Here is a 20241-nt window from a genome sequence, read left to right as displayed (position 1 = left end):
TGTCTCCCTTCCTTTGTCAAGAGATGGACATAGTGCTTCAGTGGAAGGTGGTATTTCTTGAAGGAAGCACTCCATCTTCGGTGCCAGCCCCTGCTGCAGGAAGGAAGGCAAAGCCAGACACGGGCACAGGCACAGCAGGTAATTGCTGTGCCGGGCTCAGGCCTGGCCGGGGCTGTGTGGCAGCAGCTCTTCCCCCAGGGCCTGCCCTTGCCCGGCCCGGCAGCAGCCAAAGCTGGAGGCGCCTCGGCTTCCAGGCCTCTGGAGCTGGTTCAGAGCCCCGGGGAAACGGGACTGGTGCAGCAACGTCCCTGGCACTGCAGCTGCTGCGGAGCTGGCCCTGGGTGCCCAGAGGCCCAAGGCACAGGAGCAGCCCCGAGCGGGAGCCCTGCCGCCAGCCCGGGGCCAGAACCAGCCCTGGCACACAATGGAAACAGTTCTCATCTTGGTTTGCTTCCAGACTGGGATGCTGGGAAGGATTCTCCATTAGCCTGGCGCTCTGAAGTTGTGAAGCACTCTGAGCATTCTGCAGGTATGTTCTCACTGTCCCACCAAGGCGTAATGTTTGACTGACTGGTAAGAACCAGGTGACAGAAGCTTCTGTGGCTGTTGTGTTACAGGCGTGTCTGCAGGGACGACCTCACCAACTCCTACCTTGGATGCTGCACAAAAGGCCAGCTCCCATGGCAGGGGTGAGTAGTGTGTCCCTGCTGACCCCTCAGGCTGAGCCCTGCTTTTGTGGGGTCCATTGCTGGGAAATGGAACTACTTTCTCTTAAGGTCCTCTGACAGGAGAGACCAAAGACATGGCAGGCAGGAAATTCCAGGACCCATTAGAAATCATGTGGCAAATGCTGAAGGAACGTCTGCAGAGAAGACAAGGTGGGTGCATTTCCCTCATGCTTCCCCTGGGACTCAGCAGCCGGGGGCTTTGGCTGCACATCTGGACACGCCGTGCCCGGCACAGCAGGAAGGGATCCATGGCAGCCTCGCTGCCCCGCTGCTGCTTTCACGCCCTGCAGGGCTGTTTCCCAGCCTGGCCTGGCTGCAGCTTCTGCCCAGCCCCTGCAGGAAGGCATTTGGCATCAGCTGGCAGACAGCCCCAAATGCACCACAGGCCATGCCCACCCTCAGATGCCCTGCAATTTCCTGGTGTCCAGGCAGATCAGATGTTGGGGCTGTTTGGGGAAGGAAGCAGCCTTGGGTTGTCCCAAAATCCTGGGTGTTTTCTGATCCTTATGCATTCCTTTCACCAGTGATGCCTCCTGAAATTGTCCCCTTCCCCATTCCCAGTCAGGAATGCTTTCATCTGATGCAGCTGTCTCTTTTCCATTCTCCAGAAATGAAAGGAGAGCCTGCGGAGAAAGAAGCATTTCCCGGAGGAAGCAGTGGTTGCATGCCAGCCTCAGCTCCAGGAAGGGAGGCCATGCCAGGCACAGGCACAGGAGGTAATTGCTGTGCCTCTGGGCCTGAGCCCTGCTGAGGCTTGAGCTGCCCTCTCTGCTGTTTGGCATTGCGGGCACAGCCTGGACTAGAGCAGCACAGCCCAGGGGAATTATCCCGAGCAGGCTCAGGGCACTGAGCAGTCCTGCTGGGGTCCCTCCGTGGGAGACATGTCCTGAAACCTGGGAGTGACTGCACGGGGTGCCCACGGTGGGGAAAGGACAGAGGGGGAGAGCAAGGCTCCAGTGTGTCCTGAGAGGGCCTGGCTGTTTGCCCTTGGGATCTGGGGGGTTTCCCCACAGAAGGAGGGCAGGAGGGACAGAGGGAGGGCAGGATGGATAGCTGTGGCACTGCCTGCTGCAGTTTTCCCCCATGCTTTAGGGAGGATTTCTTCTGTGTGTGAGGGGGAGAGTCCCAGGTCCCTGCACTGCTGCAGCCACCCCTCCCAGGGATGTTGCTGAGGGCAGGGAAAGAGTGTGGAGAGTGACCAGGAGCCAGCCCAGAGCTCCCCAGGCCCCTGGGCAGCTTTGGCCATGTCTATTCACATCTGGCTCCCATGGCCTTACCCGACTCCCTGGCCGTGCCCAGTTCCCTGTGGCAGAAAGAGATCCCAGCACACACTGGAAAATGTTCTCATCTGTGCTGCATTGTAGATGAGGGTGCTGGGAAGGCTTCTCCATCAGCTTGGATGAATAAAGTTTTGAAGCCCTTGGAGCCTCCTGCAGGTATGTTCTCAGTGTGCCACCAAGGAAGAATTGTAGACAAGCGGGCAGGCACCAGGTGACAGAAGCTTCTGTGGCTGTTGTGTTACAGATGTGTCTACAGGGAAGACTTCTCCAGCTTCTCCAGCTGCTACCTTGGATGCTGCACTCAAGCCCAGCTCCCATCTCAGGGGTGAGTAGTGTGTCCCTGCTGACCCCACAGGCTGAGCCCTGCTTTTCTGGGATCCATTCCTGGGAAATGGAAATATTTTTCTCTAAGGTACTCCAACAGGGAAAATCCAAGATACAACAGATAAGATATCCCTGGAACCATCCAAACAGATGAGGCAAGAGCTGAAGGAACCCCTGCAGACAAGAGAAGGTGGGTGCATTTCCCTCATGCTTCCCCTGGGAGTCAGCAACCGGGGGCTTTGGCTGCACATCTGGACACGCCGTGCCCGGCACAGCGGGAAGGGATCCATGGCAGCCTCGCTGCCCCACTGCTGCTTTCACGCCCTGCAGGGCTGTTTGCCAGCCTGGCCTGGCTGCAGCTTCTCCCCAGCCTCTGCCGGAAGTTATTTGGCATCAGCTGACAGGCCATGCCCAAACTGTAACACACCCTGAGATCCCCCACTATATCCAGCCCTGCAGATTAGGAAAAGGGTGGCTGTTTGGAGGTGGAAGTGCTCTCATCATGCCACTGTAACCTGGCCATTTTCCTGCTCCATAAATTTCACAAATATTACCTCTGATGGCACCACCCAAGTGGGGAACAGCCCCATCTGATGCAGCTGTCTCCCTTCCTTTGTCAAGAGATGGACATAGTGCTTCAGTGGAAGGTGGTATTTCTTGAAGGAAGCACTCCATCTTCGGTGCCAGCCCCTGCTGCAGGAAGGAAGGCAAAGCCAGACACGGGCACAGGCACAGCAGGTAATTGCTGTGCCGGGCTCAGGCCTGGCCGGGGCTGTGTGGCAGCAGCTCTTCCCCCAGGGCCTGCCCTTGCCCGGCCCGGCAGCAGCCAAAGCTGGAGGCGCCTCGGCTTCCAGGCCTCTGGAGCTGGTTCAGAGCCCCGGGGAAACGGGACTGGTGCAGCAACGTCCCTGGCACTGCAGCTGCTGCGGAGCTGGCCCTGGGTGCCCAGAGGCCCAAGGCACAGGAGCAGCCCCGAGCGGGAGCCCTGCCGCCAGCCCGGGGCCAGAACCAGCCCTGGCACACAATGGAAACAGTTCTCATCTTGGTTTGCTTCCAGACTGGGATGCTGGGAAGGATTCTCCATTAGCCTGGCGCTCTGAAGTTGTGAAGCACTCTGAGCATTCTGCAGGTATGTTCTCACTGTCCCACCAAGGCGTAATGTTTGACTGACTGGTAAGAACCAGGTGACAGAAGCTTCTGTGGCTGTTGTGTTACAGGCGTGTCTGCAGGGACGACCTCACCAACTCCTACCTTGGATGCTGCAGAAAAGGCCAGCTCCCATGGCAGGGGTGAGTAGTGTGTCCCTGCTGACCCCTCAGGCTGAGCCCTGCTTTTGTGGGGTCCATTGCTGGGAAATGGAACTACTTTCTCTTAAGGTCCTCTGACAGGAGAGACCAAAGACATGGCAGGCAGGAAATTCCAGGACCCATTAGAAATCATGTGGCAAATGCTGAAGGAACGTCTGCAGAGAAGACAAGGTGGGTGCATTTCCCTCATGCTTCCCCTGGGACTCAGCAGCCGGGGGCTTTGGCTGCACATCTGGACACGCCGTGCCCGGCACAGCAGGAAGGGATCCATGGCAGCCTCGCTGCCCCGCTGCTGCTTTCACGCCCTGCAGGGCTGTTTCCCAGCCTGGCCTGGCTGCAGCTTCTGCCCAGCCCCTGCAGGAAGGCATTTGGCATCAGCTGGCAGACAGCCCCAAATGCACCACAGGCCATGCCCACCCTCAGATGCCCTGCAATTTCCTGGTGTCCAGGCAGATCAGATGTTGGGGCTGTTTGGGGAAGGAAGCAGCCTTGGGTTGTCCCAAAATCCTGGGTGTTTTCTGATCCTTATGCATTCCTTTCACCAGTGATGCCTCCTGAAATTGTCCCCTTCCCCATTCCCAGTCAGGAATGCTTTCATCTGATGCAGCTGTCTCTTTTCCATTCTCCAGAAATGAAAGGAGAGCCTGCGGAGAAAGAAGCATTTCCCGGAGGAAGCAGTGGTTGCATGCCAGCCTCAGCTCCAGGAAGGGAGGCCATGCCAGGCACAGGCACAGGAGGTAATTGCTGTGCCTCTGGGCCTGAGCCCTGCTGAGGCTTGAGCTGCCCTCTCTGCTGTTTGGCATTGCGGGCACAGCCTGGACTAGAGCAGCACAGCCCAGGGGAATTATCCCGAGCAGGCTCAGGGCACTGAGCAGTCCTGCTGGGGTCCCTCCGTGGGAGACATGTCCTGAAACCTGGGAGTGACTGCACGGGGTGCCCACGGTGGGGAAAGGACAGAGGGGGAGAGCAAGGCTCCAGTGTGTCCTGAGAGGGCCTGGCTGTTTGCCCTTGGGATCTGGGGGGTTTCCCCACAGAAGGAGGGCAGGAGGGACAGAGGGAGGGCAGGATGGATAGCTGTGGCACTGCCTGCTGCAGTTTTCCCCCATGCTTTAGGGAGGATTTCTTCTGTGTGTGAGGGGGAGAGTCCCAGGTCCCTGCACTGCTGCAGCCACCCCTCCCAGGGATGTTGCTGAGGGCAGGGAAAGAGTGTGGAGAGTGACCAGGAGCCAGCCCAGAGCTCCCCAGGCCCCTGGGCAGCTTTGGCCATGTCTATTCACATCTGGCTCCCATGGCCTTACCCGACTCCCTGGCCGTGCCCAGTTCCCTGTGGCAGAAAGAGATCCCAGCACACACTGGAAAATGTTCTCATCTGTGCTGCATTGTAGATGAGGGTGCTGGGAAGGCTTCTCCATCAGCTTGGATGAAGAAAGTTTTGAAGCCCTTGGAGCCTCCTGCAGGTATGTTCTCAGTGTGCCACCAAGGAAGAATTGTAGACAAGCGGGCAGGCACCAGGTGACAGAAGCTTCTGTGGCTGTTGTGTTACAGATGTGTCTACAGGGAAGACTTCTCCAGCTTCTCCAGCTGCTACCTTGGATGCTGCACTCAAGCCCAGCTCCCATCTCAGGGGTGAGTAGTGTGTCCCTGCTGACCCCACAGGCTGAGCCCTGCTTTTCTGGGATCCATTCCTGGGAAATGGAAATATTTTTCTCTAAGGTACTCCAACAGGGAAAATCCAAGATACAACAGATAAGATATCCCTGGAACCATCCAAACAGATGAGGCAAGAGCTGAAGGAACCCCTGCAGACAAGAGAAGGTGGGTGCATTTCCCTCATGCTTCCCCTGGGAGTCAGCAACCGGGGGCTTTGGCTGCACATCTGGACACGCCGTGCCCGGCACAGCGGGAAGGGATCCATGGCAGCCTCGCTGCCCCACTGCTGCTTTCACGCCCTGCAGGGCTGTTTGCCAGCCTGGCCTGGCTGCAGCTTCTCCCCAGCCTCTGCCGGAAGTTATTTGGCATCAGCTGACAGGCCATGCCCAAACTGTAACACACCCTGAGATCCCCCACTATATCCAGCCCTGCAGATTAGGAAAAGGGTGGCTGTTTGGAGGTGGAAGTGCTCTCATCATGCCACTGTAACCTGGCCATTTTCCTGCTCCATAAATTTCACAAATATTACCTCTGATGGCACCACCCAAGTGGGAAACAGCTCCATCTGATGCAGCTGTCTCCCTTCCTTTGTCAAGAGATGGACATAGTGCTTCAGTGGAAGGTGGTATTTCTTGAAGGAAGCACTCCATCTTCGGTGCCAGCCCCTGCTGCAGGAAGGAAGGCAAAGCCAGACACGGGCACAGGCACAGCAGGTAATTGCTGTGCCGGGCTCAGCCCTGGCCGGGGCTGTGTGGCAGCAGCTCTTCCCCCAGGGCCTGCCCTTGCCCGGCCCGGCAGCAGCCAAAGCTGGAGGCGCCTCGGCTTCCAGGCCTCTGGAGCTGGTTCAGAGCCCCGGGGAAACGGGACTGGTGCAGCAACGTCCCTGGCGCTGCAGCTGCTGCGGAGCTGGCCCTGAGTGCCCAGAGGCCCAATGCACAGGAGCAGCCCCGAGCGGGAGCCCTGCCGCCAGCCCAGGGCCAGAGCCAGCCCTGGCACACAATGGAAACAGTTCTCATCTTGGTTTGCTTCCAGACTGGGATGCTGGGAAGGATTCTCCATTAGCCTGGCGCTCTGAAGTTGTGAAGCCCTCTGAGCATTCTGCAGGTATGTTCTCACTGTCCCACCAAGGCGTAATGTTTGACTGACTGGTAAGAACCAGGTGACAGAAGCTTCTGTGGCTGTTGTGTTACAGGCGTGTCTGCAGGGACGACCTCACCAACTCCTACCTTGGATGCTGCAGAAAAGGCCAGCTCCCATGGCAGGGGTGAGTAGTGTGTCCCTGCTGACCCCTCAGGCTGAGCCCTGCTTTTGTGGGGTCCATTGCTGGGAAATGGAACTACTTTCTCTTAAGGTCCTCTGACAGGAGAGATCAAAGACATGGCAGGCAGGAAATTCCAGGACCCATTAGAAATCATGTGGCAAATGCTGAAGGAATGTCTGCAGAGAAGACAAGGTGGGTGCATTTCCCTCATGCTGCTCCTGGGACTCAGCAGCCGAGGGCTTTGGCTGCACATCTGGACACGCCGTGCCCGGCACAGCAGGAAGGGATCCATGGCAGCCTTGCTGCCCCGCTGCTGCTTTCACGCCCTGCAGGGCTGTTTCCCAGCCTGGCCTGGCTGCAGCTTCTGCCCAGCCTCTGCAGGAAGGCATTTGGCATCAGCTGGCAGACAGCCCCAAATGCACCACAGGCCATGCCCACCCTCAGATGCCCTGCAATTTCCTGGTGTCCAGGCAGATCAGATGTTGGGGCTGTTTGGGGAAGGAAGCAGCCTTGGGTTGTCCCAAAATCCTGGGTGTTTTCTGATCCTTATGCATTCCTTTCACAAGTGATGCCTCCTGAAATTGTCCCCTTCCCCATTCCCAGTCAGGAATGCTTTCATCTGATCCAGCTGTCTCTTTTCCATTCTCCAGAAATGAAAGGAGAGCCTGCGGAGAAAGAAGCATTTCCCGGAGGAAGCAGTGGTTGCATGCCAGCCTCAGCTCCAGGAAGGGAGGCCATGCCAGGCACAGGCACAGGAGGTAATTGCTGTGCCTCTGGGCCTGAGCCCTGCTGAGGCTTGAGCTGCCCTCTCTGCTGTTTGGCAGTGCGGGCACAGCCTGGACTAGAGCAGCACAGCCCAGGGGAATTATCCCGAGCAGGCTCAGGGCACTCGGGTCCTGAGCAGTCCTGCTGGGGTCCCTCCATGGGAGACATGTCCTGAAACCTGGGAGTGACTGCACGGGGTGCCCACGGTGGGGAAAGGACAGAGGGGGAGAGCAAGGCTCCAGTGTGTCCTGAGAGGGCCTGGCTGTTTGCCCTTGGGATCTGGGGTGTTTCCCCACAGAAGGAGGGCAGGAGGGACAGAGGGAGGGCAGGATGGATAGCTGTGGCACTGCCTGCTGCAGTTTTCCCCCATGCTTTAGGGAGGATTTCTTCTGTGTGTGAGGGGGAGAGTTCCAGGTCCCTGCACTGCTGCAGCCACCCCTCCCAGGGATGTTGCTGAGGGCAGGGAAAGAGTGTGGAGAGTGACCAGGAGCCAGCCCAGAGCTCCCCAGGCCCCTGGGCAGCATTGGCCATGTCTATTCACATCTGGCTCCCATGGCCTTACCCGACTCCCTGGCAGTGCCCAGTTCCCTGTGGCAGAAAGAGATCCCAGCACACACTGGAAAATGTTCTCATCTGTGCTGCATTGTAGATGAGGGTGCTGGGAAGGCTTCTCCATCAGCTTGGATGAATAAAGTTTTGAAGCCCTTGGAGCCTCCTGCAGGTATGTTCTCAGTGTGCCACCAAGGAAGAATTGTAGACAAGCGGGCAGGCACCAGGTGACAGAAGCTTCTGTGGCTGTTGTGTTACAGATGTGTCTACAGGGAAGACTTCTCCAGCTTCTCCAGCTGCTACCTTGGATGCTGCACTCAAGCCCAGCTCCCATCTCAGGGGTGAGTAGTGTGTCCCTGCTGACCCCACAGGCTGAGCCCTGCTTTTCTGGGATCCATTCCTGGGAAATGGAAATATTTTTCTCTAAGGTACTCCAACAGGGAAAATCCAAGATACAACAGATAAGATATCCCTGGAACCATCCAAACAGATGAGGCAAGAGCTGAAGGAATGTCTGCAGAGAAGACAAGGTGGGTGCATTTCCCTCATGCTTCCCCTGGGAGTCAGCAGCCGGGGGCTTTGGCTGCACATCTGGACACGCCGTGCCCGGCACAGCGGGAAGGGATCCATGGCAGCCTCGCTGCCCCACTGCTGCTTTCACGCCCTGCAGGGCTGTTTGCCAGCCTGGCCTGGCTGCAGCTTCTCCCCAGCCTCTGCCGGAAGTTATTTGGCATCAGCTGACAGGCCATGCCCAAACTGTAACACACCCTGAGATCCCCCACTATATCCAGCCCTGCAGATTAGGAAAAGGGTGGCTGTTTGGAGGTGGAAGTGCTCTCATCATGCCACTGTAACCTGGCCATTTTCCTGCTCCATAAATTTCACAAATATTACCTCTGATGGCACCACCCAAGTGGGAAACAGCTCCATCTGATGCAGCTGTCTCCCTTCCTTTGTCAAGAGATGGACATAGTGCTTCAGTGGAAGGTGGTATTTCTTGAAGGAAGCACTCCATCTTCGGTGCCAGCCCCTGCTGCAGGAAGGAAGGCAAAGCCAGACACGGGCACAGGCACAGCAGGTAATTGCTGTGCCGGTCTCAGCCCTGGCCGGGGCTGTGTGGCAGCAGCTCTTCTCCCAGGGCCTGCCCTTGCCCGGCCCGGCAGCAGCCAAAGCTGGAGGCGCCTCGGCTTCCAGGCCTCTGGAGCTGGTTCAGAGCCCCGGGGAAACGGGACTGGTGCAGCAACGTCCCTGACGCTGCAGCTGCTGCGGAGCTGGCCCTGAGTGCCCAGAGGCCCAAGGCACAGGAGCAGCCCCATGCGGGAGCCCTGCCGCCAGCCCAGGGCCAGAGCCAGCCCTGGCACACAATGGAAACAGTTCTCATCTTGGTTTGCTTCCAGACTGGGATGCTGGGAAGGATTCTCCATTAGCCTGGCGCTCTGAAGTTGTGAAGCACTCTGAGCATTCTGCAGGTATGTTCTCACTGTCCCACCAAGGCGTAATGTTTGACTGACTGGTAAGAACCAGGTGACAGAAGCTTCTGTGGCTGTTGTGTTACAGGCGTGTCTGCAGGGACGACCTCACCAACTCCTACCTTGGATGCTGCAGAAAAGGCCAGCTCCCATGGCAGGGGTGAGTAGTGTGTCCCTGCTGACCCCTCAGGCTGAGCCCTGCTTTTGTGGGGTCCATTGCTGGGAAATGGAACTACTTTCTCTTAAGGTCCTCTGACAGGAGAGATCAAAGACATGGCAGGCAGGAAATTCCAGGACCCATTAGAAATCATGTGGCAAATGCTGAAGGAATGTCTGCAGAGAAGACAAGGTGGGTGCATTTCCCTCATGCTGCTCCTGGGACTCAGCAGCCGGGGGCTTTGGCTGCACATCTGGACACGCCGTGCCCGGCACAGCAGGAAGGGATCCATGGCAGCCTTGCTGCCCCGCTGCTGCTTTCACGCCCTGCAGGGCTGTTTCCCAGCCTGGCCTGGCTGCAGCTTCTGCCCAGCCTCTGCAGGAAGGCATTTGGCATCAGCGGGCAGACAGCCCCAAATGCACCATAGGCCATGCCCACCCTCAGATGCCCTGCAATTTCCTGGTGTCCAGGCAGATCAGATGTTGGGGCTGTTTGGGGAAGGAAGCAGCCTTGGGTTGTCCCAAAATCCTGGGTGTTTTCTGATCCTTATGCATTCCTTTCACAAGTGATGCCTCCTGAAATTGTCCCCTTCCCCATTCCCAGTCAGGAATGCTTTCATCTGATCCAGCTGTCTCTTTTCCATTCTCCAGAAATGAAAGGAGAGCCTGCGGAGAAAGAAGCATTTCCCGGAGGAAGCAGTGGTTGCATGCCAGCCTCAGCTCCAGGAAGGGAGGCCATGCCAGGCACAGGCACAGGAGGTAATTGCTGTGCCTCTGGGCCTGAGCCCTGCTGAGGCTTGAGCTGCCCTCTCTGCTGTTTGGCAGTGCGGGCACAGCCTGGACTAGAGCAGCACAGCCCAGGGGAATTATCCCGAGCAGGCTCAGGGCACTGAGCAGTCCTGCTGGGGTCCCTCCATGGGAGACATGTCCTGAAACCTGGGAGTGACTGCACGGGGTGCCCACGGTGGGGAAAGGACAGAGGGGGAGAGCAAGGCTCCAGTGTGTCCTGAGAGGGCCTGGCTGTTTGCCCTTGGGATCTGGGGTGTTTCCCCACAGAAGGAGGGCAGGAGGGACAGAGGGAGGGCAGGATGGATAGCTGCGGCACTGCCTGCTGCAGTTTTCCCCCATGCTTTAGGGAGGATTTCTTCTGTGTGTGAGGGGGAGAGTCCCAGGTCCCTGCACTGCTGCAGCCACCCCTCCCAGGGATGTTGCTGAGGGCAGGGAAAGAGTGTGGAGAGTGACCAGGAGCCAGCCCAGAGCTCCCCAGGCCCCTGGGCAGCTTTGGCCATGTCTATTCACATCTGGCTCCCATGGCCTTACCCGACTCCCTGGCAGTGCCCAGTTCCCTGTGGCAGAAAGAGATCCCAGCACACACTGGAAAATGTTCTCATCTGTGCTGCATTGTAGATGAGGGTGCTGGGAAGGCTTCTCCATCAGCTTGGATGAATAAAGTTTTGAAGCCCTTGGAGCCTCCTGCAGGTATGTTCTCAGTGTGCCACCAAGGAAGAATTGTAGACAAGCGGGCAGGCACCAGGTGACAGAAGCTTCTGTGGCTGTTGTGTTACAGATGTGTCTACAGGGAAGACTTCTCCAGCTTCTCCAGCTGCTACCTTGGATGCTGCACTCAAGCCCAGCTCCCATCTCAGGGGTGAGTAGTGTGTCCCTGCTGATCCCACAGGCTGAGCCCTGCTTTTCTGGGATCCATTCCTGGGAAATGGAAATATTTTTCTCTAAGGTACTCCAACAGGGAAAATCCAAGATACAACAGATAAGATATCCCTGGAACCATCCAAACAGATGAGGCAAGAGCTGAAGGAACCCCTGCAGACAAGAGAAGGTGGGTGCATTTCCCTCATGCTTCCCCTGGGAGTCAGCAGCCGGGGGCTTTGGCTGCACATCTGGACACGCCGTGCCCGGCACAGCGGGAAGGGATCCATGGCAGCCTCGCTGCCCCGCTGCTGCTTTGACGCCCTGCAGGGCTGTTTCCCAGCCTGGCCTGGCTGCAGCTTCTGCCCAGCCTCTGCAGTATGGAATTTGGCATTAGCTGATAGATTGCCCCAACTCTACTGTGGGCCTGAGATCCCCTGCCATTTCCCAGTCTCTGAGAAGATCAGGCGGTGTAGCTGTTTGCTCATGGGAGTGCACTGGCCTAGCCCAAATTACCTGGGCTTTTTCCTGGTCTTTATCTGTGACTTTGACAAGCATTTCCTGATGAAGATGCCACTTCCCCAGTGGGGAATGTTTCCATTTGATCCAGTTGTCCCTTTTTTCCTTTTTCAAGTGATGGACCAAAAGGCTGTTCAGGAGGAGGAACACTCAGGGAGAAGCAGTGGCTCACTGGCAGCGCAAGCTGCAGGAAGGAAGGCGATGCCAGACATGGGCACAGGCACAGCAGGTAATTGCTGTGCCGGGCTCAGCCCTGGCCGGGGCTGTGTGGCAGCAGCTCTTCCCCCAGGGCCTGCCCTTGCCCGGCCCGGCAGCAGCCAAAGCTGGAGGCGCCTCGGCTTCCAGGCCTCTGGAGCTCGTTCAGAGCCCCAGGGAAACGGGACTGGTGCAGCAACGTCCCTGGCGCTGCAGCTGCTGCGGAGCTGGCCCTGAGTGCCCAGAGGCCCAAGGCACAGGAGCAGCCCCGAGCGGGAGCCCTGCCGCCAGCCCAGGGCCAGAGCCAGCCCTGGCTCCTGACTGGGCAGGGGCTGCGCTGGGTCCTGACAGGGCCTGAGCCTGTCCCCTGGGGCTGGGGGAGCTGTCACGGGGCAGGGAGGGCCAGGGCTGGCAGTGGCTGCTCAGGGATGGCTTTGGCCCGTGTCCCTGGCAGCAGCCACTGCCCAAGCAGCTGCGCTGCCCCCGGGCTCTCCTCCCGGCCTGCTGGGCTTTGTTGGCTGGCACAGCCTGTGCCAAGGGCCGGCAAGGTGCCTGCAGGCCCCAGCTCTGGGGGAAACAGAGAACGTCCTGCCCGTATCCACCGTGCTGCCAGCTCAGCAGTGCAGCACAGCACGGGCTCACACTCCCCATTGCTCCTACAGATGCAGCTGGCACCACAAGACCTGTTCCCAATGCCCAGGATGGCCTCGGAAGTGGTTTCTGTCAGGGAACAGGCTGCTGGCTAGGGTTTCTGGCAGGCGTGCTTTATTTGGAGCTTGTCTTCATATTGTGCTGCATTGGAATCTGGTATTCTTGGAACAGAAAACAGTGAGTGTTTTGTGCACTCCCCCTCCAACAGCTTCTTTTGAAAGTCTAACGTGGACAGGGAACATTCCCATTGAGGCTGCAGTGGAGTTGTGGCCAGTCCATGATAGTCCAAATAACTCTCCTGAGGGTTCTGCTGCTGCCCAGTGCTTCCATTGGCCTCTCAATTGCTGGGCCTTGTCCTGGGGGCCCTGCTGGGGCTGCAGCCAGAGCTGGCTCCCACTGAGGCTGCCTGGCCAAGAGCAGCCCCAGGGGCACGGGGCAGAGGCAGAGGGAGGTGGGGAGGAGAAAGAGCAGGGCCGAGGTTGCCCTTGAAAGGCAGAGGCGCTCTGGGGCCCGCTCCTGGCCAGGGACCCTGCCCAGAGCCGTGCCCTGCTGGCCGGGGCCTTGAGGGGCAGCTGTCCAGCTGGGCCCAGCTGTGCCAGCAGCTCCAGCCGTGCTGGGGAGCCTTGCCAGTTATGGGCCCTGCTGTGCAGGAGGCTCCCTGTGTGCCACTGGCAGCTGGGGCCTCAGCCACCACCTCTATTCACAGGTGCTCGCGTGTATCTTCAGAAGACAAACCTAAAAACAGAGGCAATGACAACCTGGCAGTTTATCCCAGCTCTTCCCTTCTGCCCCTATCTGCCCTGCCGTGGCTGCATCCCCGCCATGCGGCCGTCCCAAAACCCACCCCTCCTCAACGAGACCCTCTGCCCCTGAGCCCCCTGATCCTGTTCCCCAGCCAGCACTGAAGGTGGGCAGCCCTTGCCTGGCAGGACAGGGCTTGGCCCACATTTTATATTTAAATAAAGAATTAGAGTTTTCACAGCTATGTCCGGTTGGTAGCACCAACAAAGCCCACCCGGCACCAGCACTGACTGAGCTCCATGCCCAGGAGCAGCCGTGGATGCCCACGGTGTGGGCAGGCAGGAACCAGGCAGGGGCTGCTGTGCCCAGCGGCGGGGCCCCGAGGGGATGGGGGAGCCCATGCTGAGCGTCCCTGGGCTGAGGGCACATTTCCTTCCGTGGCATCATCTGGGCCTGGACCTGAAGAGGCTCAAAGGGATATTTTGGGGTCCCTGCTGAGGGGTGCAGGGATCCCTCATGAGGCACAAAGGAGTATTGATGGCCTCTCCTAAGGTGTGCAGGGATCCCTCATGCGTTGGGCAGCAGGGTTAAATTTGAGAGGGTTTTTACTCTTCTCAGCACAGCACAGGGACACTTGGCCGAGGTTTTGCCAAGCTGGGAGAAAGCCTCTTGTAAAGGCTTGGGCCCAGCCTGTGGGCACAGCGGGCGGGCGCAGCCCATCCCCTGGGCCAGTCCGGGCTGCTCAGGCCGGGCCGGGCCGGGCCAGGCTCGGGCCCCGGCAGGGAAGGGCCGCGGCCCTGGGCTCTGCTGAGGCTGCTGAGCTCCGGCCTGCCCTGTGCTGCAGCCCAACACATTGACAGCCATGGCCGTGCCCTGGGCCACCGCAGGCACCCGGGGCTACAGCTGAGGCCGCGCCTTCTCCCACTGAAGGGAGGCTGGCTCTGTTCCCTCGCAGGGCACAGCTTAGCTCCCAGCACCTTTGGGAACCAGCCTGCCGGGGAAGTGCTGAGGGGCAGAGTGTTCCAACCCTTCTCACTGGGAAGTGTGTCTGGTGGTGTGGGGATTTTAAAATTTTTTTCCCTCTGAATTTGTGTCCTGCCAGAGGGTTAAGTTTGCTTGCTCTCAGTAGGGTGCTTTTCTTCTTGGCAGTCAGTGGGGCTTCAATGCAGCCAGGGTTGAAGGAGGATCTCTGGCCACTTGGGCTGTGGTTGTGGGACACCTTGGCTTCATCCTTCCTTTGGCTGTGATTTGCACTGGTGCTTGTGCAGGCATTTTATGGCAAGTGGCTTCAGTTCGTTCCTCTTGGTACCAAAAACCGAGAATAAACCTCTTTAACACCACTGTAGTATTAAGAGGCAGGCCTTACTTTCTTGACTTGCTGGATGCACAGGCCAATGGCATCACAGGGCCTTCTTGGTGGGGTCTTCAGATACCCTGGTGGTCACTGAAGAAGGAAGCTGATTTTTCTGGGAAAAAGACAGTTTCCCATGTGTGGAAAAGAATAACCTCTCACTTCCCCATCCTTTTCTATACAAAGTGATACAGGCAAGTGCATTCATATATCTCTATTTTCCTTGTCAATCTATCTATCTATCTATCTATCTATCTATCTATCTATCTATCTATCTGTCTATCTGTCTATCTGTCTATCATCTATCATATTAATCTATTGTGGTGTTGCATTTCATTCAAATGGTATGCTCTATCTTGAAAATGTACCCCTCAAAAATGTATGATTTATTCCAACCTGTGTTCCTCCCCTGAAGTCCCATGAATCTGCAATCCCATTGGCCCAAATCTTATTTCGTGCCCACTTTGAATTTCCCTCTTAAGCTGTGCGAGGAAGACCAGATTCTCTCATGGCCCATCTCTCCCCTAGGCTCGCCCTCTCTCCCCCTTCCTTTTGCCTTTCCCCCTTCTCCCTCTGAAACCATGTTACACCCGGGGCTGGGGCCCCCAATAAACCCTCATCTAATCAGCACCCTCAGAAGCCGTGTGGAGTCTCCTTGCGTGCCTGCTGCTGCCAGCGAACTCACAGCCCAGGGGGCCCTCCGGGGACTCCCCGGGGAACCCCCCCCCCCCAAACAAACTGCTACAATCTATGAAATGTTTCTGTGATTTCCTTCTTGCTAGACATATGCAGGCTTGTTTAGATTGACTGTGAACCAAAATCCTGCAAAGCTGGAAAATGACTGGTGGCCATCACTCTGATTTCCTTAAAAGCCATTTTTCATTCTAATTTTTTCATCTATGGTGGCTGGTAAATACCTGTCTTCCTTAAGCTATGTGCTGGCAATACTGGAGGTAGAAAATAACATAATGCTGCATAGTTTAGATACTTGATAGTTTCCTTGTGAAATTTTATGGCAGTATCTCCTGCCCCAAAACTAAAGCAGCAGGTCAGCTACTGAGCACAACTTACTGCATAGCTGCAGCTCATGTTTCTACAGTGGAAGTGGCTTTTTGTTTTTCTGCATGGGTATGAAACACTACCAACTGAAAGGCCGTTTACAGAGCAAAGAGCCTTGTTAATTGTTGCCTGGACTTTGGGAAGGTGGTAGCTGTTAGATCAATACCCAGTAAACTGCCGAAATTAATTTTTGTGACTACTCTCTTGTGATTTTGGCCTGGCTTCTTTAGGAGGTTCAATTTTCATTAGAAATGGCACAGTGGAGCCAGTGCTGCCTCAGGACAGGTGGAGCTGGGACAAATGGCTCATTGATTTTGATCTCAACAAAAAGCCACCTGAGCTCCTCATGACAGCAACCCCACGGACTGGAAATGGATCCATTAAAACTAACTAATCACAGAGCTTTTAACTTGAGGCTCTGACACATGGAGCTTGCTCAGTTCTGCCATGGAGGAAGGGAGTTTGAAGACAAAGAGGTTTAGCAAGGAGATCCATGTACAACAAAAGTGCTTCTATTTTAGCAAATGAAGTATCTTAGATGTGAAACTTCATCCGTACTCCAGTCTTATCCTTCCATTTACCCAAATTCTCTGTCTTAAATCCTTTGTCAGTAGGAAAATATGACAGGGAAGTGTAGATCCTCCTTTCCTTCTTGAGCTGGGCAGCTTGTAACCTTGTCTTCTCCGACAAACAGGAGCAGACAAATGGGAATTTTGTCATGAAACCATACTTGGGAAAGTTTGCCCTGTGTTTGTTTTTGTCCCAAAGTAACTGAGATTCATCGGAGTATTTACAAGCCCTAAAGGATGGATTTATTTTGCTTGCTAGAATTTTGATTTTTTTTAGACCTTTTCTGCTGCAGAAGAGCCTGGCACTTGCAGAACTCTTACCCCATGCACTTCTCCAGTGCTTCTTGCAGAGAATCATGTGTTGTGAATGAAACTTTCACAGTTGACTTCTGCCTCCTTTCCTGCCACTGTTTTGTTCTTTTCCCATTTATAAGGACACAGGTGAACTAGAAATGTTGTGGTCAGATGTGCTCTGTGGCTGCTCTGTGCTCAGAGGAGCTCTCCTGGATGTACAGCTTAGCATCTCCCTCTTTAAAGGGCTGCCCGGCTTCCTCCTGTCCCATCTCGTGGGTCCATCTTTTCATTCCCTTTTAATTTAAAATACTTCCACAATTTAATATTAAATGCTAGGTAAAAAAATCCAGTGGCACTCCCAGATAGAAAAAAATATGTTGTGTGTAACCCAGAGGAGGAATTCTGCTGGCAAAGTGATGGCTTTCCACTGAAGTGGATCAAACAGGTGCTCAGTTGGATGCTGGTGCTGAAGTACTTTTCTTGTGGCTTGAGTGTCTCATGGCAACAGCCTGAGATTTTAATAGCAGAAAGAAGGGATTTCCTGCTAATTTTCCTCTGAGAACTGTCACCTGTACAATCTTTTCCAGCCTCATGTAGTCTGACCTGTAACTGCTCCAAAGCCTGGTTAATTTTTTTAATGCTTTTGAAATTTTTGGTCCCATTTGCAGAGAACAGGAGGGTGCTGGCTATTTTTTTTCAGGTGCAGTGTATTTTTACTGGGGGCGGGACTGGCTTTAGTTTTACCTTCCCAGCATCAGCTGCACTGATGCTGGGAAGTTACTCTCTCTTATTCCAGTTACTCTCCAGGCTGGTACGTGCAACCCCAGTGGCAGCAGTGGTAGATTGAACTGTGCCTGGGCTGGGTTGGGAGGGGAATAATCCTACTGCATCCATGATTTTCCCTCCTGGGCACCTGCAGCAGGCAGAGCTGTGCCCTCCCACTGAGGCTGCCTCAGCCAGGAATGCTTGCAAAATCCCCGTGCTCCTTTTGCACAGTTCTGTTTTTTCCCTGGCAGAAGCAGGGCTGGTATCTCCAGACCAGGGGACATGGTGACACTGGGTGTTGCCATGGAACGTGGTGACGCTGGGTGTTGCCATGGGACAGGTGAGTCCTTGAAGGCACACACTTGTCCCACTGAGCTTGGGGCCCCTATTTGGAGATCAGCTGCAGACGACTGGAAAAAAGAATGTGGCATCTCCCAGTTCAAACAAACAAACCAGAAAACTTTATTTTGAGGGATGAGGGGGCCAAACAACAGGGGTGGGTGCTCGTCTGGTCCTGCCCTGGTTTTCAGGCCGACTGTAGGGCTTTTTATCTCGCAGCTGCCGCCGCAAGACGTGCCTCACACGAATTGGCCCGGATTGGGAGCGGGGCAAGATCCAGGGGGGTATGTATGGGGCTCTTTGTTTCCTGGATGACTGAGATTCCTGGGACAGCCTCAATGCCACCTGGCTGGTGGTACCAGCACTCTGGGCTGGACCATCCTCCAACCTGCGGCGCTTTGCCAGTGGGTTCTTGGGTGCCTGAGGATCCGTGTCTCCCCGTGTGTGGCCTCGCTTCAGGCCCTGCTTTCGGCAGGGCAAGCTGCTGCTGGTGACCAGCCCCACGGCCTGGGACCACCCTGACACCTCCTGAGGGGTTGGACCATCCTCCAACCTGCGGCGCTTTGCCAGTGGGCTCTTGGGTGCCTGAGGATCCGTGTCTCCCCGTGGGTGGCCTCGCTTCAGGCCCTGCTTTCGGCAGGGCAAGCTGCTGCTGGTGACCAGCCCCACGGCCTGGGACCACCCTGACACCTCCTGAGGGGCTGGACCATCCTCCAACCTGCGGCGCTTTGCCAGTGGGCTCTTGGGTGCCTGAGGCTCCGTGTCTCCCCGTGGGTGGCCTCGCTTCAGGCCCTGCTTTCGGCAGGGCAAGCTGCTGCTGCTGCTGGTGACCAGCCCCACGGCCTGGGACTGCCCTGACACCGCCTGAGGGGCGGTGCTGGGGCTGCTGGTCTCAGCACGCAGCAGTGGCACGCGGTTGAGCCGGATGCGTTTTCCTTTCTGGCTGCCCGAGTCTTGTGCTTGCTGTCTCCATGAACGGCGACGAGCCTGGTCCGGCCTGGCATGTCCGGAGAGGCAGCTGCCGCTCTCTGCGTCTGCCTCTGCCCGGTGACACGGTGTGCATTGGGGAGAGAGAGAGAGGGCAGGGGGAGTGAGCACCTTGTAGAGCTCAGGAAATGTCCCTGCAGCATTGTCCCCAAGGCCCTGCTGGCTGGCTAAAGGGCAGGGGAAGTGCCGGTGCCCACAGCCCAGCCTGGCTCCTCTGGCCCATGAGAGGAGGGCCTCTACTCTGGGGTGATTCTGTGGATCTCCTGTTTCCCCTTTCTGCTGCTCTTGGCCGCTCCCCCTCTGCCATCTGTGGGGAGGGAGACTTGGCTCTTACCTCGCTCCTTGCCAGGGGGACGCTTCTTAGCAGCGTTCTGCTGCACCATTGTGGGTATGGAGGAATGCCTGGACGGTCTGTGCCACAGCACTGCCGGCCTTTCTCCTCCTGACAAAGCCTTCCAATCCTTCCTTGAGTGAAGAGAGATGTCTCAGAGACACCAAAACTCGCTCAGCAGCCTTGGGCAAGCTCCCTCTCGGGATCCTGTCCTCAGCTCTGAGTGCAATGTTGATGTACAGCAACGGTTATACCTCAGGCCTCCCTGGAGATGTGCCCGTGACCTCACAATCGGTGAGTTCTGCGTGCCCCACTCCCCTCACCTGGGGACGGTGTCCTTGTGGGTGCTGGCTGGGACTTTGTCCATGTCAGGCATGGCTGTGGTGGGAAGAGGAGAAATGGGAACAGGTCCATCAACAGGTTTATGGGCTTGAGTAGGCTCAGGTCTTACTACAGGTCATCAGTGATGATTGTTCCCCCCACCACAGCACCCAGGGGACCTTGTAAAATCTGAAGACTTTGCTTATTTTTAGGCCTCTCATGTTAAAAGAATTCCATGCTGGGCCTGTGTTACATAATTTTCTCAAAAAAATTGTCCAGTTAGACCAAGCTGAAAAGTAGTTCTTTTACTGTGGTAGGTTTAGGAAGGAACACAGATGTCGACTAAAAATCAGTCATTCCTAAGAAAGCGTAACTGTCATTATCAAAGAATTGTGGATGTTGAATAGCTTAAATGTACAAAATAACATGAAACTAAAGTTGAAGCAGGTTATTACTTACAGTCTAATTCAGAGCCCCTTGAAGTATGTCAAAAAGAAGCTTTGACTTCAGTGCTCTTTGCATCTGACTTAATTCCACAAATTGGAAACAATGTTTTGGTCAAGCTTTTTTTAATTTTTTTTAACAATTTAATATGTGTCAAAAACTCCTAAGGTTCACTACATTTGCCTATGGAGTATTTTTGATTTCCAGTGTTTTCTTATTCCCATGTTGGGTTGTTGTTGCTGGGTTTTTTGCCTTTTTTTAAATTTTATTTTTCCAGTCTAAAATAAAAATCTGCTGTATTTAAGTTTTTGATCCTGTATGATAATGAAGACTAAACTATCCCATTTCAGTTACTTTTCAAAATAAATATGTGGATGAAAGTAGGTAAAATCTACTTAACAATATGATTATATTCACATGAGGGTCTGAAAAAAATAAGTACTTTTTTCTTATCTGTTAGCTCACATAATTAGTTGTTAGAGCAGTCTTGGAAAAAGAGCTATGGGAGTAAAAGCAGTGGAGCTAAAAAAGTGCAGCTA

The sequence above is a fragment of the Passer domesticus genome, chromosome 9, assembly GCF_036417665.1.
Source record: "Passer domesticus isolate bPasDom1 chromosome 9, bPasDom1.hap1, whole genome shotgun sequence".
Classification (NCBI taxonomy): domain Eukaryota; kingdom Metazoa; phylum Chordata; class Aves; order Passeriformes; family Passeridae; genus Passer; species Passer domesticus.
Note: the sequence above shows the minus strand (reverse complement) of the source record.